This window comes from Episyrphus balteatus, chromosome 1, assembly GCF_945859705.1.
Source record: "Episyrphus balteatus chromosome 1, idEpiBalt1.1, whole genome shotgun sequence".
Lineage (NCBI taxonomy): Eukaryota > Metazoa > Arthropoda > Insecta > Diptera > Syrphidae > Episyrphus > Episyrphus balteatus.
In genome coordinates this window covers 97,337,006-97,364,171 of record NC_079134.1, presented here as the reverse complement: position 1 = coordinate 97,364,171, position 27,166 = coordinate 97,337,006, and the positions used below count along the sequence as shown (strand labels likewise).

Here is a 27,166-nt window from a genome sequence, read left to right as displayed (position 1 = left end):
CAGAGTTATGCGCGACAGAGTTATGCGCGTCAAAGTTATGCAATACCGAGGTTATGAAAAACCGAACTTATGAAAATCCGAAGTTATGAAAAAAAACAGAGCTATGAACTGCAAAGCTATAAAGCGTGCTATTTGGGTTGGCGGCTGTACCTTCAGTGCGCTCAAATCAAAAGATTTAAAAATTTAAAAAAGATTATTTTTATTCATTTTATCATATTAATATTTATTTTTTAAATATACAAGAACATTATTTAACAAATAAAATTTAAAATTATGACGAAACAATACGAACGCTTTGCTAAGCTATTAAGGTTTATTTACCCACCTGCTTAACCTACCCTACCCTTGCTTAACAGGTAAATGTGCCTGACGCGTGAAACAAAAGATATTTCATTGAAATAAACCGAGAAATAGAACTACTCTCAATGGGCGGCGAGCACCCCAGACTTAGTAAGAAAAATTCTCAGGTAAGTTTTCATGTGTTATCAATGAAAAAAGTTGATCAATTCAAGGTAAATCATATAGGTACTGTACCACTTTATTGTATCCTTATTTAAGTTTGAATATTTAAAAAATAATTGCCGAATGGTTAATGTTTCATAAATTAATTTATCAACAAGTCCAGCCACGTAAAAACAGAAAATAAAGAGTTTTTTTTAGAAAAAAGAAGTTTTGGTTTTTTGTTAATTTCTCGAAAACGACAAGATATTTTTGTATACGATTTTCTGTTTTTGTCTAAAAACAAATAAGAGCATCGAGTTTTAAAAACTAAATCACTACTTAATTACATAAAATTTTGAAAAAAATTAGTTTGAAATTTTTTTTCCAATTTTTTTTCAAAGTTTTGATTTTGAAAATTTATTTTTCAAAAATTGTGCCATAAAATGGCTTTATTTAAAATTTTTGTAAAAGACTAGGGGTTTATCTTGACAAAAAGGTATAGCACGTTATTAGCCGTTTTTTATTATCTCACTTGTCCCATATAGATAGATTAGATTGATCTACACTTAGGAGCAAAAAAACGGAATCAAATAAATTATTTTTATTCAAAACAAAAAATGCAATGTTTAAAATAATGTTCCTTCAAGTCTCATGGCCTCATCTAAAATTTTGAATTTTTTACTTTGAATTGTTGGTAAAAACATAAAAATGCGTACCATAGTATCATCGCTATCTGTCAATAAATTGCACTTCATTTTTGTTTAATGTTAAATTTTCTTGATACCCTTTGTTTCAATTTCAGCCTTTTTTTCCTTACGTTACTATTGACGTTATCTGTCAATAAATTGCACTTCATTTTTTTAAAATGGTAAATTTTTCAGTTTTTTTTTTACTTACATACTTCTTTGATGTTGATTGGATCTTTATAAAGTGAACCGGTTTTGAAATTCCTAGCATTGATTTAAAGCATTGTTTTAAGCTTTTTAATGGTGCAATTAACATTCATGTGTGTCAATTGCATCCTCACCAATTATCGTTTTTACAGAACGCAAAGTTTGTTTCCATTTTTTTGCTCCTAAGTGTATTTTTTTGTAGTTTAATTATTTGTTCTCCAAATTAAGTAAATCTTTTTTTAAATTGCCCCTCCCCGCTAAACGAAAGGAAATAGATGTAGGTATTTGCTCTTCAGTTAAAAACAATTTTTATAACAAATTATCAGTTGTATTTATGACTTTGGCATAGTAAAATTGAACTCTACAACAGAATTTAAGTATTTAATTGATATAATTTATTATATATATCATTAAATGTTACTTTTATTACATTTTCTTCACAAATAAACAATTTAAGTTCACAATTCATAAAATCGTAGAAGAAAAGAACATAGTTCTTAGTTCTGAAATTCGTCGGTGTGCACTCAGAAACAGAAAATCGAACCGGTCTATTGTTGACAACCAATGTCAATGGATACGACGGATGAAAAAGTAGAAAGTTGGGCTACTCCTTCCGTCGAGCCCGTTCGTCTCCGTCCGAGCCGTCGCTTATGGGTCGCTTCCCATAAGAACGTGTGTATTTTATCGAGCTGTCAGTTGAAAACTTCGATGGAACGGACGCAACGGATTCTATGGGTTGGGCCCTTAATGACTGTTCTAAAAACAGATAGAAACAAGTTCTATCGCAACCAGTTGATAAAATATTTGTTTTCGTTCAGTGTAGTTTAAATTTTATCATCTTGTGTTTTCGTTCACTACAACCACGAATAAATAAATTTATTTATTTCTTTTTTTTTAATTTTCTACAATAATTGGATATGTACATAAACACTTAAAAAATTTTATAGCTATTGCGCATTTTCCTTAAAAAAAAAATTTAAATCTGTTTTTCGATCCAAAATGTAAAAAAAGTACTTTGTGAAAAATTTTAAACACCTGTGGTATAAAATAAATCTAAAGAAACCTAGGTGGCCAACTTTCTTAAAAATATTCTTGTCTAAGGGGAAGACATAGTAAGATGCTAAAATTGTTTAAAATTAGCTAATTCTTCTTTTTAACTTAGTAACTTACTAAAATAGCTTTAATATTTCACTCAACCGTTTAAAATTTTCCGCCAATAACATCGCTTTCAGAAAATATTCATCGCATGGATTTATTGTATAAGAAATAATAAAAGCTCATTATTCAAATTGTTTTTTTTTTTTTGTTATTTTTAATCTTAATGCTTAGTGAGCAAGAAAAATGCACTACCAGTTCGATAACTTACCAGCCGCCACTGGTTATAGCTATCTTTGAAATCAATCCGTGAAAACTTTTGAATGCACCGAAAAAAAAATTTGATAATATCAGCTATCAATTTAACATTTTTGATTGACAAAAGTCGTCCAACAATTAAAATACCAATTTTTATATTTTATCACATCATTTTGACATTTTTTAATTTTATGTGGATAGTGAAAATTTCACTTTTACAATTAAAATATCAATGTTGACTAGATTTTACTTTTTAGTTTATTATAACGAAACCTATTTCTTCCCTTTTCTTTTTTATTATTTTTATTATTTTAAGTATTTTCTTTCTTTTTTCAAAATATTACTGAAAGTGAATATTCTTTACAAAATAGTGGTGATATTATTTTTTCTATTATAGGTGATATAATTGTTTTGTTATTTTCTACCAAAATATGAAAAGTAAAATCTTATTGCCGATCAAATTTTCTCAGTAAATCATACATTTTACTTTGAAAAAAGACAAAGCGCCTTTAAATTAGTACACATTAAGAATTTTTTATTTAATATTTTTCAATAATTTGGAATGAGAAATTGATATGAAAAAATGATAATAAAATAAACAAATTTCCAAAATGTGACATTTAAATATCAACCTCATAATAAAAATATTGTTTTAGAGCCCCCGCACACTACCAACTTTCTATCGGCCGACAGTTTAGTCGGTTTCTTAATCAGTATGAAAATGTATGAAAGTGCGCACATTACAACGATTAAGTATCGGCCAATCAAAAAGTTTGTTTGATCGAAAAAAAAGTTTGTTTTGCTACACAATTGCCTTCAAACTAAAATGTTTCCTAGCGACCCGACTGTTTAGTCGGCTGCCTGTGCGCACACTAGGAGCCCAACCCGACTAAACTCTCGGCCGATAGAAAGTCTGTAGTGTGCGGGGGCTCTTAACGTTTTAAATATCATAAAACACAATTTATAGAGCATTTTTGGCTGATATTAAAAAAAATGTTAACTTTGTGTTTAAAAAATGTTAAATTGATATTGGTTTTTTTTTCGGTGTAGATATTTGACTGTGTTGCCTTTTGATTAGAAATGCAAATTATATATTGATCGATTGGAAATCACACAAAGAATTTTTATGTAGCAAACAAAATTTAATTTTTTTTTCTAATGCTTCTGAGAGAATTATTAGCAGCAGATATCACTAAAACTTTGGTATCTTTTGCAAGTAAGAATAAATTTGATATTATTTTAGGATGTGATTCTAATTCACACCATGTGCAAAGGGGAAGCACTGACACGAATACCAGGGGCAAGTCCCTTTTTGAATATATTATCGAGAACAATTTGGTGGTAGCTAACAGAGGCAACACCCCTACCTTTGTTACAAAAATACCGGAAGAGGTTCTTCATATTACCTTGACGAGTAATTCAAATACTTGCCAATTAGAGCAATGAAAGATTTTAGATGAAATCTCTTTTTCCGACCATCGCCTAATAGAATTCTATGTCCCTAATGCTGCTCGGCACAATAAACTCTTTAGGAATAATAGGCGTACCGATTGCATGTCTTCAATAAGGAAATAGTTAAGAACATAAGTCACTTGAAAATTGACAATAGCCCAAGCCCAAGTGGTCTAGATAAATTGACAGAGGAATTCACAGGAATTCTACGCGATGCATTGGACAAAAGCTGTCCTCTCATTACCGCGGCAAAGAAAAACAACAAACCCCCCTGGTGGACTGTTGAGCTCAGCAACACAAGAAAAGAAACAAGAAAACTTTTCAAACGTGCTAAACGCACTAGAGAAGAAAGTGACGGGTTGACGGTAAAGAGAGAATCCCTATGCCAAAAATCCCCATGCCAAAATCTCCAAAAAAAATATGTTCAAGTAGTGAATCATGCGATTAAATCGCGCGATTTAATAGCGTGATTCACTACTTCAACATATTTAATTTGGAGATTTTATTTGATTTAGTTAAGGGTGCACCAGATGTCATTTAAGAAATAAAAATGTAATTCATTATAATGTTTATTATGTTTATTCAAAGTCAGTAAAAAAAAGGAATTTGAACAAAAAATCTTCTTTGAATGTTGTAATATATCTACCTACATATATACAAAATTAATAATAATAATAAGAAAAACAAAGAATTATACAAAAAAAAAAAACGAATCTTGTATGTTGTAATATCCATATATGGTATACAAAAATAACAAAAATCAAAAACAACAAAAAAGATACACAAAATTTAAAAATTTAACAAATGATGTGCTATTCCTTTCAAAAAATTAAGTTTTGATAGGCACATTTTTTCATTGTTGTATTAATCGTTTCAATTTATTGTATCTTATTTCCATGTATTTTCTTTTATTTTTTAATTCACCAGCGTTTATTTTAAGTATTTACTGTGGATTTTATTTCTATCATCTCCTTTCCCAACTCCTTTAAAAGTCAATGTAAACCTGCATGCTTTCTTCCTATTATGACTTTTATTCGGCGATGCCACGCCTCAACTTTATTCTGGGTTCTAGGGAAATTTTCTATGACAGACCAAAACTCGGGAGCATAATTAACTTTTCTTGTGACATTTGAAGTCAATTTTTTTAACTCCTGGTCCGAATCCGCATCCAGTGCTGAAAAGTAATCAAGAATTTCCTCTGGCGGAACAAAGGCAAGGCTTTTAAGCATCCGAGCATTGATATTATAGCATCACGGAGGGTTTCTAAAGAGAACTTTATCCCAAAATATTCATTTCCCCATTAAAACGCTTCTCACTCAAAACAAAAAGTTCATTTCCAAATATTTTAAACCGTTTGGAATGTTAATCGAAGAAATCTCTTTAAGTTCACTGAATTCCCTGTCTACATTACGCACGCGCAATACTTTTTTTTGGCATCCTTTGCTGGGAGATAAACACGACCGTCAGACTCACAGGTCACAGCTAATAGTATCTTCTCATATAAGTTGAGATGGAAGCAACTCTCTTGATTCAGCATTTTGTTTGAGTTCATTGCTGACACGTAATAGCTCTTTTTAATGGGCACGTGGATCGTGATTCTGATTATGTTTAATATTAGGTCTAACCAAACTATGCTTCTCATTTTCTTCAAATGTCACTAAAAAAGCTGGAAACAAATGACTTTTTTTCTTATCACAACACCATCGATAAGGGAGAACTACACTATCTCTAAAATAAAAAAAATCTCAATCGGATAAAATCTCCAGAAAATTTTTGAACCCAGAGATAAAATCTCCATGGGGAAAGGCACCCAATGGACAAAATCTCCAATAAATAATTTTTTCTCCCAATTTCTCCAAATCCCCAAAAATCTCCAATCATCAAAAACAAAAACAATAACAAATGATAAAAAAAACCACCGTAAGTCAAGAAAAATCAATATTAAACACAACAATTTTGAAATCATAAAGGTTCCACTTTAAAAACGCAACAGCGTAAAAAAAATTAATGTAAACAACCGTGATTTGAAAATTCGTTGTTTGACCTACCATTCGTCTGCCTTAACCATCATGCTAATATACTGTAAAATACAGCAAGTTGAACCAAAAGCATAACGTTTAAAGTAAGTTGTCGCTTATAGTTAAATGGGTATCAAGCAATCAAATCGTGCGCGCGATTTTTTGACGTGATAACGTCTTATAAATCGATGAACCATGGCAGCCACCACAAAAAAGTGACGCCATTTTCTCCCGTTCCACTCTCGCACTTTTGCAGTGCGGGCAAAAAATTCAATTAAAAATTAAAAATAAACTATTAGAGATACAAAAATCTCCTATAGCTTATTTGAAAGATAATAACCTAAAGCTTAATCCAAATGAAGGATTTTTAAAAATTCCGTCTTTTAATAGGGTAAACAGGGGTAAAACGGAAAGATGAAATTTGCGCTAAAATCTAAACGCGTGGCTGTAGAGAGTTGATTCTTTTTGCTATAGATAGAAGAGACTGATTTATGGATAACTGCATTTAAAAAAATTCTAAAAAATACTAAAAAATTCTGGAACTCCGCTATAACGTTTTGTTTGAACGTTGATCAGGTGTTGTGGGTATGACAAAATGTTGATTATGGGTAGGGGAAATTTTTTTTGTCAATTCTAAAGATGCCAGGTGAAAGATGAAGGAAAAAAAAATTAGGGGTCTAGTCCGGATTTTTTTCCAACATTCTGCGTTTCGAAATATGAATTTTTGAAAAATACCTACTTTTTTAGTGGTATTTTTGGGTAGTTTTTGATTTTTAGCTTTATTTTGGAGCGATCAAAAAATCTCAAGTTATATAGTTATATAGGACATGTAGGGCTGATCAATGCACATACATATGCAAAAAATTGGAATCGTTAAAAGAGTTTTGACTGAATACGGAGAAAAATAAATTTTTAAAAAACAGGTTTTTTGGCCGTTTTTAACCCATTTTCACCGTTTTTTCTTTTTATCTTTTTTTCTTTAATAGATAGAGGAATATTATATATGGAGTAATGATAGACCATGACCACGACTATATGTGTGCGAAATTTCAATCATTTTCGTAAACACAATTTTGAGATAACGGTAAAATAAAATTTTAGAATTCAACAGGTTATAACTTTTTACCAAAAGCAGATAGAAATTTGATTAAACATTTATGAGCATTCTGATACAACTACCTTTCATTTGGTATATCACACATAACGCTAGACTAACTACAAGCCACACAACGTTAAATCAAGAAACTTGCGAAAAACCTCAAACCACCAGTGGAGATCTGTTGCGCCACGCCATGAACAACCACCAGTGTGGGAAGTACCGTAATCTCAGTCTGGAAATTCCACATGGTTGACTTTAAATAATTCTAACTTCTCTTGTAGGCATCTTTGAAATGATTTGAAAGTTGAAACAATAAGCTTTCACATGGTATATAGGTTTTTAGGGAAAAAATTCATTTAATAGCATGAGAACATAAAAATAAATGTTTTTTTGCTTTTTTTGATGAAATTTTATCGAGTTTAAAAAATTCTAGCTCTTTTTGTAGATGTCTCATAGACTTGATCTATATATATATTTTTAGCTAAGACAATAAGCTTTTAGATGGTGTAAAAATTTGTAAAGATTGTTGAAAAAAAAATGGATTTAATAGCGTGAGAAGATAAATTTACATGTTTTTTTTTTTGCTTTTTTTAATGAAATTTGATCGAGTTCAAAAAATTGAAAAAATTCTAGCTCTCTTTGTAGATGTCTAATAGACATGATCTATATATATATTTTGAGCTGAAGCAAAAGGCTTTCAGGTGGTATAAAATTTATTATAGGTTGTTGTATCAAAAAAATGAGTTTTTGTGTGAAGTGATTTTTTCACTTTTTTCATAAGAAATTATTGTTTTCAATAAATTATTTTAATACTTTTTGCTCATTGTAAAAATTTAAAAATGGTTTTATTATTTAGAAGAAATATTTGGCTTTTTAATGGTATAATTTTTTTTGTGAGGTTTTAATAAAAAAATTAATATAATGAGAAAAGAAAAAAGGTTTTCCTACGACGTTATCACGTAAAATCATCGTCCGTAAACCAGTTTTACAGACAACCTCTTTTTTTTTTTAGGCCTATCATACTTCTTTAACACTCAAAACACTTGAAAGGTTAATAGATATACAGTTGTGTTCAAAATAATAGTAGTGCCTGCAACAAAATAACATTAGTTATATTTACGGTGCGTACAAATTAGTGTCTAACATTCACCTCCGAATGTTCACTGCACTGCAATCCAGGCTTAAAGCCGTCTGGATGTGAAACAACGATGCAGAAGGCTCAGCTTTGCTCGTCTGGACAATACGCCTGTCATCTACGGCGGACTTTTTTCTTTTTCTACCGCGCGTTTCGGGTCTTTCGTTGACTTTATTGCATTGGCTACCATTGTAGGGGAGCATCCTAATATAAACTTGAATTTCCAAGTAGGTTTTCCCTTCTTCAAGCAGCTTTCGTATAAGTTTCCGTTATCCGAACTGCAGTGCTTTGCTCTTCGAAATTTAAATAGATTAAAACCGAAACAAATAGTTTTTTGTTGAAAAATTATTCAAATTATACGAGTTCTTACTTTTAAACCAAAAATAAATATTCTAAGTTATAAACCGCTTTTAAATTCTTAAAAAATAACTTTAACTACTATTATTTTGAACAGGTCAAATTCGAAAGAACAACCAAAAATCAATGAAAAATTATTTGGCACCTTTTTTTTCATTTTAAAATTACGATACATTTATTAGTAATTTACCGTTACAAACTTTGACATCAAAGAAATTAAATTTTTAACCATAGAAGCACCGTAAATATAACTAATGTTATTTTGTTGCAGGCACTACTATTATTTTGAACACAGCTGTACATATCCGCAGCTACTTATGGCCGGAGACTATATGTGCCTATGATTATATCAAAGTGGACTAAGTCACTTTTTGCATTGTATAAGAAAAACTTACATAATAATTTCCTTATAACGATTTAATTATATATCTATTATGAAATCACTAGAGGAGCAATAAAGAAGTTTATTTATTTATTTATTTGAGGCCATTTTTAGGAGTGACTTAGTCCACTTTCATAATTAAGGGCACATAATATGTCCCTTTGAACCCGCATGCACAAAAGGCAGAAGTGTAGCTCTACACTATGCAGTTAAAACTATTATAGAAAAGTCATTTGTGGTTAAAGTATACACTAGAGTGACCGCAACTCCTATAGAAAAAAATTTTTGTCGAACCCCATTAAATGTTCCGCCTTTGCAGCTTTTTAGATAGACAAAATTTCAGCTCGATTGGATAAGTCTAAATGGTGCCGACACTCGCTACTGTTGTTACACATAGTTCAGATCCTAAATTTGTTTAATTTTACTAAAAAAAAAAATATTGTCATCAATTTAAATTTTCAGTACTTACCTCAAAAAGAGCTGAAGTGCAAACTCGATTTAAAATAAAACTTTCTATGTTATAGATTGATGTAAGGTATCTAATCGAAATGCTTGTCGTATAATATATAATAATATATAATAATTATATCAACAATAGAATCACAGAGTAAAATTGACAAATTGACAAGACAAACTTCTAGGAGTACCAGTTATAGAAAATAGTACTGATGAAGAGCAGGCAGCAGCTGTGAATGAAATGATGGAACATTGGGGAGTTTCGACTGCTGTAAAAGCAATGTGTTTTGACACCACTGCTTCAAACACTGGAAGAGTGAAAGGATCTTGCAACATTTTGCAGCAAATGTTGGATAAAGAGTTGCTTTACCTGGCCTGTCGTCACCATATTCTTGAAGTTTTTCATTGTAAGTTGGGTTCAACTGGACCTCAACCAGATATTTTTAAAAGGTTTCAAAATGAATGGTCAAAAATAGATTCAAAAATATATCACACGGGTATCATTGATAAAAATGTAAATAAACACCTAACCCCTGAAGTTATAACCCAGATACCAGGTGAATTAAAGGAAAAACTACAAGAAAGTCAGCCTAGAAATGATTATAAGGAATTTCTTCAGTTGGTTTTGGTTTTTGTTGGAGTTCTAGATGGAAGCGTAGTTGGATTCAGAACACCAGGAGCCACTCATCATGCTAGGTGGATGGCCAAAGCTATTTATAGTTTAAAAATATTCATGTTTCGAAGCCAGTTTAAAATAAGTAACGAGGAACGAAATTCTCTCGGTCATATCTGCATTTTCATCGTAAAAATTTACTGCAATGCTTGGTTTAATGCCCGAAGAGCTTGTGTGGCTCCTAAACAAAATCTTGATCTTTTGCGTAATTGCATTGAATACCGCAAGATTGACAAAGACATTTCAGAGAAGGCTCTTGCTAAATTCTCAAACCATTTATGGTATTTGAGTTCAGAGCTGGTAGGTCTGGTGTTCTTTGACCCAACTTTACCATATGGCGAAAAATCAGAAATGGCCAACATAATTTTGAAATACAGCGAAACGGAAACCAACAGAAAAGTAAAGCCAAAGCTACAGACACATGAAGTTGAACAATTTGTCACAGCAGGGTTAAAAATGGGTTGGGGTCAAAATTCTGCCGGGGTCAAAATTCTTTTGTCAAAATTCTGCCTTCAAAATTCTGCTTTACAAAATTCTGCTTTCAAAATTTTGCTTTTCAAAATTCTGTTTTTCAAAATTCTGTTTTTTTAAATTCTGCTTTTCAAAATTCTGTTTTTCAAAATTCTGCAAAAAATTAAAAAAGGGTTTGGAAAATGTTAAAAAGCGCGCGCTTTTTAACATTTTCCAAACCCTTTTTTAATTTTTTGCAAAATTCTGTAAAATCATCTTCTTGATAAATTGTCTGCTTATTTGATTACTTACCTACATAATTTGTCATTCCTTGAATGCATACTAATTTTTGTTTTAATACTAAACATTTCCGAAAATAATTCAAATTTTTTTTAATTTATCAAATAAAGATGAATAATCAAAAATTTTAATAAGAAAAGGAATATTTTGTATCAAACAACATCGGTTCCAATAAGTTATAGATTTTAATCGAAAGAAAGTCAGTCTATGCATTTTAAAAAAATTTTTCCGACACTTAAACAAAAAAAATTAGGAAAGTACCAATGTTGAATTACATTAATGAGGTGTATTTTTCTTTAGTCAGCACATATCCTATAAAAAAAAACAGAATTGGCAGAATTTTTTTGTTTAAGTATAATGCTGGCAGAATTTTGAAAAGCAGAATTTTAAAAAGCAGAATTTTGAAAAGCAGAATAGAAAAAAAGCAGAATTTTGAAAAACAGAATTTTCGTTAAAAAAGCAGAATTTTGAAAAGCAGAATTTTGAAGCCAGAATTTTGACCCGATCCCTTAAAAAATATTGTGAACAAAGAAACATTGAACTTTTTCAGCCGATTGAAAATAAACATAAGTTTTCTCAAAGAATCTCCAAATCTTTGGCCCGAAAACCCGTATTTTAAATAAGGCTTTAAAAAAGTGCAATCACTTAAAGTCGTAAATGACATTGCAGAAAGAGCAGTCAAATTATTAGCCGATTTTAATAACCTTTTAACTAAAGATGAGAAACAAAAACAATATGTACTTCAAGTAATCAGTGTCAGTGAGTGCCGAAAATTGTATCCTGATGCTTCCAAAACTACTTTAAGTAAATCTCGTGATTAAATTTTTTTAGTATTTACTTCATTAATTATGTATAAGAAATGTAACACGATGTTAAATATTTTGTTTTTTAGAAATCTGTTAAATGTTTCGTTTTTTTTTAACAGTTAAAAAAAAAATTTCATTTTAAATCGAGTTTGCAACTCAGCTCTTTTTGAGGTAAGTACTGAAAATTTAAATTGATGACAATATCTTTTTTTTAGTAAAACTAAACAAATTTAGCATCTGAATTATGTGTCACAACACTACCTAATTTAATATATAAAAAGTGAAAATAACCCCATCTGTTTGGGAGCTAGAGCTAATTTTCTTCGAAAAACAGTGAAAAAACAGAAATTTTTGATACTTTGAGCGAGTGTCGGCACCATTTAGACTTATCCAATCAAGCTGAAATTTAGGCAATCTAAAAATCTGCAAAGGCGGAACATTTTATGGGGTTCCCCCGACCAAATTTCGAAAATCGATTTCTTGCGGTCACTCTAGTATACACCCTTGCACCCCTTAAAATTGAAGACACGGTAATAAAATGGATCGTGTGCATGTTGAAGGACAGACAAATCAATAGTGAATTAGGTGGGTCACATATAAAAATGAACGCATTTAGAGGAACCCCACAAGGTGGTATTCTCTTACCTCTTCTCTGGATTTTGGTGATGAATGAGATTCTCATCAAACTGAAAAACAGTGTCAGGGTTATAGCCTACGCAGACAATCTAGCTCTTCTAGCGACAGGAAAATACCTAACCAATACCGGAGTAATCTTAGATAAGAAACTTAACTGGGGTTCAAACATTCAAGAAAGATATAAGAAATCCACATTTGCACTTTACTCATGTAATAGGATTCTTGGCAGAAATTGGGGACCAAATCCTAAAATAATCATGTGGATGTATACCGCCATTGTCAGACCCATTCTGACTAAGGGCAGCTTACTCTGGTGGCAAGCTCTGGGGAAATCCACGAACTTGAAGATCGTAACCAAAGTACAAAGAACAGCATGCATTAGTACTACGGGGGTGATGAGGTCCACTCCAACCACAGGTTTGGAAGCAATCCTTAATCTCACTCCCTTAGATCTATTTGTACAATAATTAGCAGCAAACAGTGCCCTACGACTCAGTCAAACCAACATTTGGAGTACTAGTTAAAGCGGCCATACTACGATCCTTTCTAACTACGTTGGCAACAACGTAAGTACAGATTACATGACCCCTTACTTAGACTTCAACAAGTCTTTTAATCCCAGTTTCCCCAACAGACAAGATTGGGAAAACAGTGTACCTTTCTCAAATGAGTCGACTATCGCCATCTTCACTGATGGCTCGAAAATGAACACTGGGGTTGGTGCAAGTTTCTACTCAGAAAACCTCAACCTTGCCAGTTCTTTCAGGCTCCCCGATTATAGGAGTGTCTTCCAAATGTAAGAAAAGGAAACAAATCCTTTCGAGCGGTCGTTTCTCGCCCATTTTGTTTTTCCGTCTTCAACCTTAATAGGTACATATTGGATCTTGGATACTTCTTTGAGTGCCCAGTTATATTCCAATGACAAAAACAATATTTATACAATGAAATGTAGGGGAAGGTGGCCTAAAATGGCCCCCCTAAGGAAAATGTCCTATATCTCGAAAAACAGTAGCATTCAAACTTAAATGCTATACACTTTTCAAAGTTTAATATATTACTCTCACATTTTTTTCATTTGCGAGTTGAAAAAGTTCCAAAAAGTATTTAATTTTTTTAATTTTCAAGACGTCTACAAATTTCACTGATCAAATTTACCCGGGTAAAATGGCACACTGTCCAAACATACGTGATTTTAAATGCAAAATTGAGTCAAAGGTCTTCTTTTCCATTTTTTTGGAACAAGTGGTACTTAATTTACCCAAATCTTTCATCAAGTCATTCAAAACCCAGTTCATGTTGGTTGCTCGTCTCGTTTTTGTAGTTTTTGCAACTTTGAGTGTTTTGGATGCTTTTTTCCAGGTTTTTGACGGAATCAAGGGCTTTCCTCAGTCCAGGACTTCCTCTCTGTACATCGTTCATAAATAGCAACTATTTTCACTTTAAAAAAAATGAAAATGTGAAAAAAAATTTAAAATGACATGTGAAATAGGTATGCCATTTTACCCGAGCACTAAGTAGGCCATTTTGCCCATTTTGAGTTTTTTCAATTTAATTTTTACACCAAAAAATTTAAAATCGTTTTAAACCAACTTATTTCAGTAAATTAATAAGAAATACTTCATGCGTACACACATTTACTTCTTTTTCCAAAATACAATGTTTTTTATACTTTTTTTTTGCAAAAAAAATTTCACAAAATTATAACGAGTGTACTTTTTGATGTGGATAGAGACAGTTTGACCTGTCAAATTTCAAATAATGGCTTGAAGTTCTTGAAATTTCGTATATGTTGGTTTTGCCAGATAAACTAAAGAATCGCGTTCATAAAACTTTCTAATTATTTTCGATTCTACGATTTCTAGCAAGGGGCCATTTTACCTTGGGGTGCCATTTTAGGCCACTTTCCCCTAACCCTTATTTCACTGGACTATTACAGTCAAATAAGGTGAAAAAAGGGGTAAACATCGGAATGAATGCTAATATAATTTTTGTATGCCAACATCGATGCGTTTCAAAATCGCATCGTCACCTCCTCGCGGTGACCGCTGGATAGCCAACTAACGACGAGCGTTGGATCCATTCGATCCATGAGCTGAGTCACCTGAGTTATCTTTTCAGGAACTAGGAGCAAAAGAACAGAAATATCGCTCTGAATGCACCAGCTCACGATTAAATCCAAGAGCGTCTGACACATATTGTGCGGCGCACTGGTCAGCGACTGTTCCCTGTGGGGCGGCTGAATATAAACTATGGATAGAAGTAACTGACCTATTTATGGTGCGAACACAAAGTTAAAAAATTATGGCAATGAACAAAACAAATAGATTAAATACCCCAGGTGGCAATCCAGTGAAACTGGTAAATCCACTCTCTTTAGAGGTCAGTCCTATGGATTCTGGGGATTACCAATTACACGGTGTTACAAAAATCAGGTTTTAAATTATACGCGGGCGGAGACCTATCACGTTTTGTAGAGCTAGTCGCACTTATTACGAAACGGTATTTTAAAAGTCTCTAACACCCCTAAAATCTTGAGTTAGGGGCAAAAAACGGTTTTTTGACCTTCACCCATTGAAAAAAATCAAGCTTCGTCAAATTTTTACCCATTTTCGACAGTTTCGACATTTTAAAGTTTCTAATAGGAGAAAAATATACCTTTTCAACAATGTATAAAACATGTAACTCGGTTAAACCACTTAGAATTTATAAGCTGACAAAGTTCAAAAATTCCATTTTTTTCGTCATTTATCCAACTTCGACATCAAATTAAGGTATACATTTTCACAACAGCATGCTGTTTTAAAAATATATTCTAAAATAATATTTATTTCCAAATCAAACGAGGCATTTTTTATGAAAATCAGTTTCAAATTGGCTTAGAAAAAAAAATTTTCGATTTCAACCCAGATACAGAAATTTGAACTTTTAGGTATAGAACAAAAATATTGTTTCCTCACGTAGTAGAATAACTTGGGCGCCAGGATTTGATAACGGATTTTTGTAGAGGAGCTCAATACAAACCTTTTTTCTTTCTGAGGGAGTTCTATCTTCCCTCGTTTAGGTGGGAGAGGCAATTTTCTAAAAATAATTTTCAAAATAAAAAAAAAATGATTAAAAAACAACAGCAAAATCTACAGTAATAAATGATACCATTTCCGAAAGGCAAAATTGTATATTTAATTCTAATTTTTAAACCAATATATTATAACAAATAGTTTTTGAAATAATCGATTTCAAAGTAAAAAAATAGGCGAAAACAAATTTTTTAAAACTCATTTTATTCTATTTTTGTCCAGACTGTGAATTTTTATAAAAAAAATTACTTACCCAGAAAACTACCTCAACTGATTCCTTATCGTTTCTATGTCTTCTAGTTTTTGAGAAAATTGAAAAATAAAAACAAATAAAAACAAAAAATATTTTGAAAAAAGAAAAACTGATAAAATAATTTTTCAATTTTCTCAAAAACTAGAAGATATTATAAATATTGAGAGACGGAGTTCAAAGCTACAAAGAACTCTCCCAAACAAATTTACTCCAGGGGTTACATCATCGACAACCCCAAACAATTCTATTGATGTTAAACACATCAGCGAAAAAGGGACCAAGAACAATGGAGAGGTCGACATTACAGATCAACAGAGTTCCAACGAAGACTAAGAGATAGACCAATCAAAATCAAAGAACTACTTTGAAGAATGGCAAATTGAAATAGCGGCAAGAAAACTACTTTAAGTTCTAGTTCAAAGTCTTCAGCTGCAACTGAAAAAAACTCCAAGAGAAAGTTTTCTTACTTGACAAGAAAGATTTAGAGTCCACGCTTCAGTTAAGTCCAAAATATATTGAACCTGAATATCAAACTGATGAAGAAGAGCTCTTGTTTGAAACTGAGAAAAAGAAAAATAAGCATATCACAAAGAAAAGTAAACGTAGTCCTGAGACTCGTTCAAGAAATCAGAAAAGCTCTTAAACCGAAAATAACAAAGAGTTGATTACAGGAACTAAAGAAGCTAATAATGTGGTAGCTGTTGCTAAATCAATATCTCACGCTAAGGCAGCAAAAAAATTGCACCACCAGCAATTATGATCTCAGAATTTCCAATTTTTGGAGATCTTAAGAAAATAATAGAAAATTGTACTAAAATAGCTTGCAAATACACATCGTACAACAAAGATAACTGGAAAGTCACAGTCGAAAAAGCCGACGAGTATAGATCTGTCACTGAAGAACTGAGCAAACACCAAATACATGGCATTCATATGAGAACAAAGCTACAAGGTCAATAAAAGTAGTAGCCAGAGGTCTTCATTCCTCGTGCTCTCCCGAGGAAGTAGTGGAAGATCTTGTACAAAAAGGCTTTCAAGCCCTTGATGCAGTCAATCTAATTAAGAATGAGACAATTAAAAACTCCTCTGAAGAATCGACGACAAGTAAGAGGTTACTACCTTTATTCATGCTAACTTTTGACAGCAAACAAAGTCTCTAAAAGGTTTTTTAAAGTAAGATCAATCTTGGACATAGCTGTTAAAATTGAACCACTCCGAAAATCTAAAGTTGTTCCGCAGTGCAAACGTTGCCAAGCTTTTGGTCATACCCAAAAATACTGCAATCGCGAGTTTGCTTGTGTAAAGTGCAAAAAAAACATGCAACTAAAAATTGTCCGATGAGCAAAGATCAGACAGCAAAATGTGTGATCTGCCATTGTTATCACCCGGCAAGCTATAGAGGCTGCCCAGTTGCCAAAAAATTCTAGAGTTCAGAGCAAAAATACATCTGCTAGCACCAAACCCAGAAACACAGTAAATACCGATTTAACTGCTGAAAAAAAATACTAATAATGAACCGCCTAAAAAAGCTGTTCAAAGTAAAAGCGATGAAAATAAAGCCTATTCTCAGATTGTTAAAAATGCGCGGAAGAATGAAGAGACTTCCATAATAGCCCAGGGAAATTAGTAAATTAAATCGCATTTTTCGCGGGACAAAATTTTTTTCATGGAATGTGTTCGGGTGGTTGTCCTTATCATAAAAGTCAATTTGTTGGGATAATTGGAGGTTGGGAACAGCCGCCATCTTGGAAAAGACATTGGTATCGTTTTTATTGAATAGCTCCATTGTTATTCATTTTAACAAAAACTGACAAAGGTAAGACTTATTAACAATAAAATTATCTAAAAAATCATATACAAAACAATTACGTGAGTTGATTAAATAAAATTTTATAGTTGGTCAAAGTGCGTGTTTGTATCGCAAGGTTGGGGCAAAATGACATTTGTTCATATATCTGACGAACTTTTGATTTGTTTGGATAATTCTGCAAAAATGAATTAAAGTATTTATAATTATCTATAAAATGAGACCACAATCGTTATTGTGACCATCATATTGTAGAAGTAATCTAACTCCAAAACTCTCCATGTACTAGTCAAAAGTGAGAAAAAAGCTAGTTTTTTGCTAGTAGGCCGAGCAAATTTTGGGAGTAGAGGTACAACCAAAATATAAGTACGCAGTTTTGCAGCCATACGCGTCTTAATATCGATTTCAAATGTCTGACAACTCTAATTTTTTGCTTTATACGGTTTTCGGGGGTTAAATAACTTAAGTTTTCCACTTAATGTGAATGGGCTAAATTTATACTATTTCCAATTATAAATATAAAAGCTGATGCTCTATCATTTTTCCTAAATCTGGACACCTCAATATCTGCGATCGGGTTAATAGAACTCACGACATAAGCTTTCTTAACTAACCATATCACGCTTCTCAATTCAAATAAACAAAAAAATCTAAACAAAAAACCTCTAAAACATAATCGCATCAACGGCTTATATCTTGAGTTCTATTGGTCACATCCTCAAGATTGGGGTGTCTAGATTTAGGAAAAATAATAAAGCACCAGCTTGTATATTTATAATTTCAAAAAGTATAAATTTAGCCCATTCACATTAAGTGGAAAACTTAAGTTATTTAACCCCCCGAAAACCGTATTAAGCAAAAAATTAGAGTTGTCAGACATTTGAAATCGATATTAAGACGCGTATGGCTGCAAAACTGCGTACTTATATTTTGGTTGTACCTCTACTCCCAAAATTTGCTCGGCCTACTAGAAAAAAACTAGCTTTTTTCTCACTTTTGACTAGTACATGGAGAGTTTTGGAGTTAGATTACTTCTACAATATGATGGTCACAATAACGATTGTAGTCTCATTTTATAGATAATTATAAATACTTTAATTCATTTTTGCAGAATTATCCAAACAAATCAAAAGTTCGTCAGATATATGAACAAATGTCATTTTGCCCCAACCTTGCGATACAAACACGCACTTTGACCAACTATAAAATTTTATTTAATCAACTCACGGAATTGTTTTGTATATGATTTTTTAGATAATTTTATTGTTAATAAGTCTTACCTTTGTCAGTTTTTGTTAAAATGAATAACAATGGAGCTATTCAATAAAAACGATACCAATCTCTTTCCCAAGATGGCGGCTGTTCCCAACCTCCAATTATCCCAACAAATTGACTTTTATGATAAGGACAACCACCCGAACACATTCCATGAAAAAAATTTTGTCCCGCGAAAAATGCGATTTCATGCCCATATTTTGACTAATTTCCCTGAGCTATAAAAGAAATGCTACAACTTATTCTTCAAAGAATTGATAAACAGGATTTGAATATCAAACAGCTAAGCGAAAAAGTCGCTCTTAAAAAACAATGATGGACAGAACACTTAAAATCGCTACATGGAATGCAAACGGTCTTTTACAACACTTATCTGAACTAAAAATCTTTTTAGATCTAGACCATATAGATATTTGCCTGGTGTCCGAAACTCATTTCTCCAATGGGCAAGGTCTAGATAATGTAATAGAAAACTATTCATGTTACCACGCTCCACATCCAGCTGACAAGGCAAGAGGTGGATCGGCGATTCTTATAAAAGAAAGCTTAACACATTATGAAGAAACCAAGTTTAATAATGAAAATATGCTAGTAAAAACTATTAGTATTGGTATGAAAAAGAAAGTTTAAGATAGCAGCTATATACTGCCCACCAAGGCGCTCCCCAACAGAAGATGGCTGTACAGATCTATTAAATCTTCTTGGGCATAACTTTCTTGTTGGTGGAGACTTCAATGCGAAACACACCCATTGGGGTTCAAGACTTATATCAACAAAAGGCAAAAGACTTTTCCAAGCAGGCCGTAAATACAATTGCGAATTCTATTCCTCCACATCGCCAACTTACTGGCCTTCCGATACTAAGTAAATACCGGACCTTATTGACTTTTTCGCAGCTAAAGGAATCAAACGAAATCACATTAGTATCGAAGGTATTGTGGGTAGAAACTCTTCATGCAGTGCCAGAGTTGTTATAAATCTGACTCGGATATATTATTGATTTTTTTACTAAATAGACAACAGTGGCGGATCAGCTCAAATTGTCACTAAGGCATAACAACAGTGACAATTTGTTTTTGTGAAGTTCTAATTGGGACTTAGATAAACAAATCATTATAGATAATTGTCCGAATAAATGGTTTATAAATTCAGGGTCGACTATGCCAACGTTCGTGGGCTAAGATCCAATTTCTGTGACGTGTACATTTATACTGTACAAAACAGTCCAGCTGTTTTGGCACTGAGCAAAACGCAAATAGGTGAAAATACGGATTATTCTGAATTTAACCTATTTGGGTATAACTTAGTGCCATTATTCTTCTCCCACCATGGTCTCGCCGTTTATATTAGGAATGATGTCACATACCATCTTCAACCAAAATACGGCCCATGTATAAACACAAATTTTAATTTCATGTTGTTTAAATTCACGGTAAATAAGTGCATCATTCATATATGTTTTATTTATCGGAGCCCCAATTTTGACAGTTATTCAACTGCAAACGAACTTGATGCTTTGTCCGACTCCATTCAAAGGATTGTTTCCCTTTATCCTCACACTAAAATCGTTGTTACGGGCGATTTCACACAGAGAAAAAATAAGGCAGGGATGACTATGCTTCTGGTATATTTAACTTTATTTCTGGTATATTCAACTTTATTCTGATTAAATATACTAGAAGTAAAGTTATCCCTGGCGTTATGTTTTCTCCGTGCAATGTACACAATTCTTGGAGGCTTCGCTTTTCGGGCCAGACAACACCCGAAGGAAGGTATGGCGAGATCTTTGCTGAGTTAAACCACCTAACTTAGCTAGTTGACGAGCCGACTCGAATATCGGACGTTAATGGTCGAGCTGAAAACACCCTAGACTTGTTTCTTACCTCTGACCCTGATAAGTACACAGTTAGTGTATTATCGCCTCTAGGCACATCAGACCATTGTGTCATATCTGCAAATTTCTCATGTCAAACAAACCCAGTTAAAGAAAAAGCACCCAAAAGAACTGTATGGCAATACGAGAAAGCCAACTGGGAGGGACTCAACGAATTATTCAAAAACTTTAACTGGTCGCTATGCTTCCTTGATAGTGACGTTGATTCCAGTGCAGATATGATAACAAACTTAATTCTCTCCGTAATGAAGGAGAGAAGAGAGAATAGGGTTAAAACAATCAAACCGAAAGAGAATGCATGGTTTGATTCGAGCTGCAAAGAGGTTATCAGGTATAAAGAGGTAAGCTTTCGATGTTATAAAGCCAATCCCACTGAGGAAAACCGAAAAAAGTTCAAACAAGCTAGAAAGGGCAGCAACGCCCATATTCGACGAACCAAATTTTTGCGTGATCAAGAATTAAGGCAAAAAATACTAGGCAATGTCCCAAAGGTAGTAAAAATGTTTGGTCATTTGTAAAAAATATTCGCAATACTACCTCGTCGTCGGTTCCAACGCCCGTCTTAAATGACACCCCTTTTGTTAGATCTGTAGAAAAAGCTAACCTACTTGCGAGGCAGTTCGCTGCCAACTCAACACTGCGCCTGATAGTGTCATGACTCCGCCAGTACTTGAGCGCGTTAACGAATTCATGGGACGAATCTTCTTTCGCACTCGTACAGTAGCAAGAGTTCTAAAAGATCTTGACATACACAAATCCGCTGGCCCGGATAGTATCCCCCCCATCGTTCTGAAGAGGTGTTCTTCCACGCTGGCAAAACAACTGCGTAAGCTTTTTCATCTGTCCTATTCTACTGGTCACTTCCCAAGTGGATGGAAAACAGCATTTGTCCAGCCTGTCCCTAAAAAAGGCGAATCTTCCTCACCCTCAAACTACCGACCGATCGCACTTACGTCCCTTCTTTCCAAGTTAATGGAAACGTTGATTAATTTCCAACTTAAGAAATATCTTGAGGAACGAAAGCTTTTTAATGACCGGCAGTACGGCTTTCGTAGCAACAGGTCCACTGGTGATCTGATAGTTTATGTCACCGAGCAGTGGAACAAATCTTTACATCGTTTTGGAGAAAGTAAGATTGTTGCACTTGATATTTCAAAGGCATTTGATAAAGTTTGGAATCAAGCTCTTTCGAAAAGACGTGCTTTTGGCGTCGATGAATCTCTTCTTCGTTGGATTAGAAATTACCTTTCGAACCGTTCAATACAAGTTGTATTGGATGGATTCAAGTCTGAAATCCGCAAAATAAATGCTGGTGTGCCCCAGAGCTCCGTTTTGTCTCCGACTCTCTTTCTCATTTTTATAAATGATCTCCTGTCTGCTACTTCTAATCCACTCAACTGTTTTGCTGATGATAGTACCCTCAGTTTTTCATATTCGTTTCCTGATTCTCGCCCATGTTCTTCGGATGAGGATCTTGAACGGCTTAATATGATACACTGAGAGAAAAAATAAATTGAAGTTGAAACGTCTTTGTTTCAAAGATGAACTACTTTGATTTATGTGATTTTAAGTTACGAAACCATCAAAAATTAACCTTTTCTCCGCGTTGATTTTAAAATGTTCATCTTCAACGCAAAATCAATTCGAATAATAGTTAAATCAATGTGGTTTTAATTGATTTTACATTGTTTTATGGTGGCTTTTCCCTCAGTGTAAACTCATTAAATTCTGATCTTGATAGCATTGTCCAATGGGGAATAAAAAATCGCGTAGAATTTAATGCTTCAAAAACACAATGCTGTTTACTTTCATTAAAGCGAAACCTTCCTCCCGTGCCACTTTCCATGAGTGGTACTTGCATCGAGGAAACCGAACAGCTTTCAGCTCTCGGTATGTGCATTACAAACCACCTTCTGTGGAATTAACACATATTTGACACCGCTTAATCTGCTGCGAAATGTTTAGGTTTCCTCCGAAGATGCAAGAAATTTGTCTCCCCGTCTGATCTAGTCATTATTTATAAAGCATATATTCGTCCAAAGCTCGAGTATAACTCCCACATCTGGGCAGGTGCTCCAATAACGTCGTTGAGTTTCTTGGATAGAATACAAAATAGAGCTATAAAAATGATAGGTGATAGGTCAATAACTGATACAATTACGTCTCTCGAGCACCGTCGTAACGTATCATGTCTCACGTTGTTCTATCGTTATTTTTATAAGCAATGTTCAGAAGAAATAGCTAGCTGCATTCATCCCCTTAAACAATTCAACCGTAATACTCGCGCTTCAAGGAATGCTCATCAGTTTACCCTAGAGTCCAATTTCAGATGTACCGTTAAATACAGAGTCTTTCTTCAGCCGCACTACACGAATGTGGAACGCATTACCAGGCTCTGTTTTTCCATCGAATTTCAAAACTCAGAACTTCAAAACTAATGTTCATCGGCATCTCCTTTCAAATCCCTCCCTTTTTCTTAATGCTCGTACTGTGTTCACCATATTAAGGGTAGACTAATCTCTTTAGTGCGCGCTTATTATAAGAAAAAGGTTATTATGACCTGTCCGAGGAAGTCTTCACGTCAAAAACACCATCTTGGATAAAATACAGCATGACCATTTAAGCTGGTACTGTCATGTACAAAGACGAAGCCCTGAGAACCCAGTTCAAAAGGCGATCGCTAACGACGTTCCAACGCAATCGCGAAGAAGAGGCAGGCCTAAGAACTCATGGAGAAGACAAATGCAACGACAACTGCATTCAGTTGGCCTTAGACATGGAACAATTCAAAATCGAGAAGCCTGCCGACGTTTCCTGAGGTCAACCCGGCGAACCCCACATGCGGAGCCGTAGTGTGAAGCAGTAGAGTGGGAGAGTTCTGACCCCATCCGAGATCATGACTATCGTCGATAATGGAGAAGAAGAATTATGACCTGTCATCAGATCATACTCCAGTGATTCTATTACTAAGTGAATCCGAAGTAATAGAAGAAAGTAATCCAAAAATTGTAAATAAGAAAACAAACTGGAGTGACTGAAAGGTGTTTAAGTTATATAAATCTAAGATCTCCCATGGATACAATCGAGCAAGTTGAACATGAAGTGGAACAATTTATTGCTGATGTGCAACAGGCCGCTGAAGAAAGTACTCCAATATTTTCTAATAGAAGACAAAATCAAATAAAATACATAGAGATAAGAGAGTTGATAATAGAGAAAAGAAGAGCTCGAAGAAAATGGCAAAATACTAGATTTCCAGATTATAAAACAACGTTTAACCGTATATAAGCAACAATCTTAAAAAACAAATTTATAAATTAAAAAATGATTCACTCAGTACATTCCTAAAGAATTAAACGACTGATACTTCAGCCAATTTTTCGCTATGGAAAGCAGCCAAGCGCCTGAAAAGACCGCAGTTACAAAACTCACCTTGAAATCTCAAGATGGGAAACGGATCGGTAACCCGAAAGGAAAAGCTAACTTTTTCGCTGACCATCTTGCAAATGTTTTTAAGCCCTACTCATCAAACGCGGCTGAAAATAGCTTACAGTTTGTTGATAAGATAGATGAAAGTGAAATACCAATTGTAAGACTAAAAGAAAAAAAAAGTATGTGTTTACATCAACTATCAAATAAAAAATCACCAGGTTACGATCTAATTACTGCTCAGTTTATTAAGAAATGGCATTGAAAGCCTTCATAAAACTCCAATACATAATAAATGCATGCCTTAAGCACCGGTATGTCCCACACCATTGGAAAATTGCTGAAGTAATTGTCATACCCAAGCAAGGTAAACCACCTACAGAAGTGACGTCTTTTCGAGACGTCGATTTGATTATTATGGATTCCCCTTAATTGAGGATTAAGAATCCGTGATAATCAAACAGCGTTTGTTCACATTTTTTTCACCTTGATTAAGAAATCATGGGTTTTCTACAAATCGTTCCATTTTCCAGTCTATCTGTCAGTTGGGTTTTCAAAACTTGATCAAGGATGAAGTTATTTTTTGTATTATGTTGTCGTTTATGACATTTTGTTTGTGAATATTTATTTGAAAATAGCGTTTACAGAAAAGAAGGTAATATAAGTAAATTGTTATTTAAACCATTACTAGTATTTTTTTTTTATTTTTTCTTTATGATCATGCGTCTACATATAACTCTTCTGTTTTCAGCCAAAACCAGAAAGAACATAATATGGCATTTCTCCAAGGACGAAGAAAATAAACAATGTCGATTGGTCTTGCAGAAAAAATTCATTTGGAGAAAGGATGTAGCTTGGGACATAGCCGTAGCTAGGATTTCATTTCGGGAGGGGTTAGCTCATACCAAACAAAATTTTTTTTTAGAAATCACAATACTTTGTATCAACTATATGTAACTGCAGTCGGTTCTAAATCCCGCTAAATCAAATAGTCATTTGAACTGTATAGAATCGAAAAATTTGCCAATATCCTTTTTAAGTATTTTTTAGGAGAGGAATTCGTAGTTAAAAGTTTAAAAAAGCCCTGCTTACGGTAAACGAATTTCAAAATGGCCGAATATGCAGCGGCATCTCTAGTTTTGTAGGTACAAAGAGTGATAAGTTGGTTGATATAAATTGCGAGCGTAAGCGAGCAAGAAAATTTTATTTAAGAAAAAAATTTTAACTATTCTAAGGCTTTATAAAAAAATTATTTCGTACAATTTAATATATAAAACATTGAAAAATTGACTTTTTCTTGCACAGAAATTTTGTAGCAGAAAATTGACAGGTACATTCTATCTATTGAGTTCTAAATGAAATTAGCAATACTTACGTTTTGGAGATATTCCCGTTAGAAAATCGAAAATGCCGATTTTTACCAGTTTTCAAAGTTATTTTTTAGCGTTTACTTAGGTATTTTTTATTTTAATTTAATTTGTAACAGTTTCTAAAAGAATTGTGTCAAAATTTGAAAGCGATTGGTACAGAACTTTTCGATATTTGCTATTAAAAGCAAATAAATATGAGATGCCCCAAACACTTTGATTTCAAGTTATGATTTCTCGAGGGAGAAAATAGATATTTAAAAGATGTAAACGGATTAAGAGAGACAAAACTTAATTCTTTTAGAAACTGTTACACCCTACTATTTTTTTATTAAAGGGGATCAAAAAACAAGAATATTGAGAAGAACAAAATGTCCCGTTACTTTCTCTTATAATTTTTAGAAATAAAAACAAGTTTTTCTTCCATTGCAAAAGTATAATCGCATTTTTTTTATTTTGAGTATGGCCAACAAGGTTTTTGTTACAGAAACCAAGATATACTTTTCTAAAGGTTTTTTATGTGCTGAGCTCGAATCCGAACTCAGAAAAATTCTATCACATTGCGTTTTTGAGATATTCCCGTTAGAAAATCGAAAATCCCGCTTTTTACCAGTTTTCGAGGTTATTTCCTAGCGTTGGTAGGTACTACAGTCTCTGAATAAATCGATACATTTATTTTCGCTTACATACTGGATTTAAGGTTAACATAGAACAAAAGTGGGTAATAAGCAACTGAAGATATCTCGGACAGTAGAAAAGATGTCTGAAAGATTTAAATAGATTTAAGGGTAATATTTCAAAAAAAAAAATATTTCGAGTTCGGCCACCGAAATCCTTTGAAAAAGCATAGTTTAGTCTCGGCACCAAAAACCCTGCATAAGTAATTGTGGTATTTAAAGGGTTCTTAAAAGAGCATTTTAAGTTGTTAACATAGTGCTTAAGGAAATGGTCAAAGAGATAAAAACTCTTTGTAATGGACCAAACAATTTGTTTTCTTTTATACAAACTTCATCGACAGCTTCTGCAACGATGCAAAATTTGTAGTGATTTTAAGGGAGATTTTCATATAGGTAATCAAATCACTAAAATACAAAAACAAATCATTTAGTGCTGCACATATTAGACTTGTATATGTTAATAATATAGGTATCTTTTGATTTTCTGAAAAAAATTTCGGGGGGGGGTTAAACACTCCCCCCCCCCCCTAAATACGGCTATGGCTTGGGAGGCATTTTAATACTCAGCTGAAGTCCTACAATTTGAATTATTAATATTTTATTATTTTATATGGAACCCAAAGAATTGAGAAGATAAATTTCTATTCCCCAACTTTTTATTTAACAATTGATTGATCAATAAATTTATCTTTAAAGTCAAAGAATTTTTTTTTAAATGGGGAAGTTTGTGCTAGTGTCAGTTTTCGTTCCTTGTTGTTTGAAAACAACAACAACGCAAAATTTTGTATTGTATAAACAATGAAAAAATATAAATGCCTGTGGGTAAATCAAGTATGAACAAACTGAGTTTCTGAAAATCCTTGATTAAATGGTGCTGATCGATCAAAATTGGCTGATTAACAAAATCTCAAATTAACTACTCAAATCATAGATTCCTTG

The 27,166-nt window shown here is 33.2% G+C and overlaps 1 protein-coding gene across 4 annotated transcripts in view; it reads right to left on the bottom strand.

The window, feature by feature from the left end:
* LOC129906645 (phospholipase D1-like) overlaps window positions 1–27,166 on the bottom strand; it is a 37,406-nt gene that overhangs the window by 1,441 nt on the left and 8,799 nt on the right. The gene's annotated exons all lie outside the window — the stretch shown is intronic.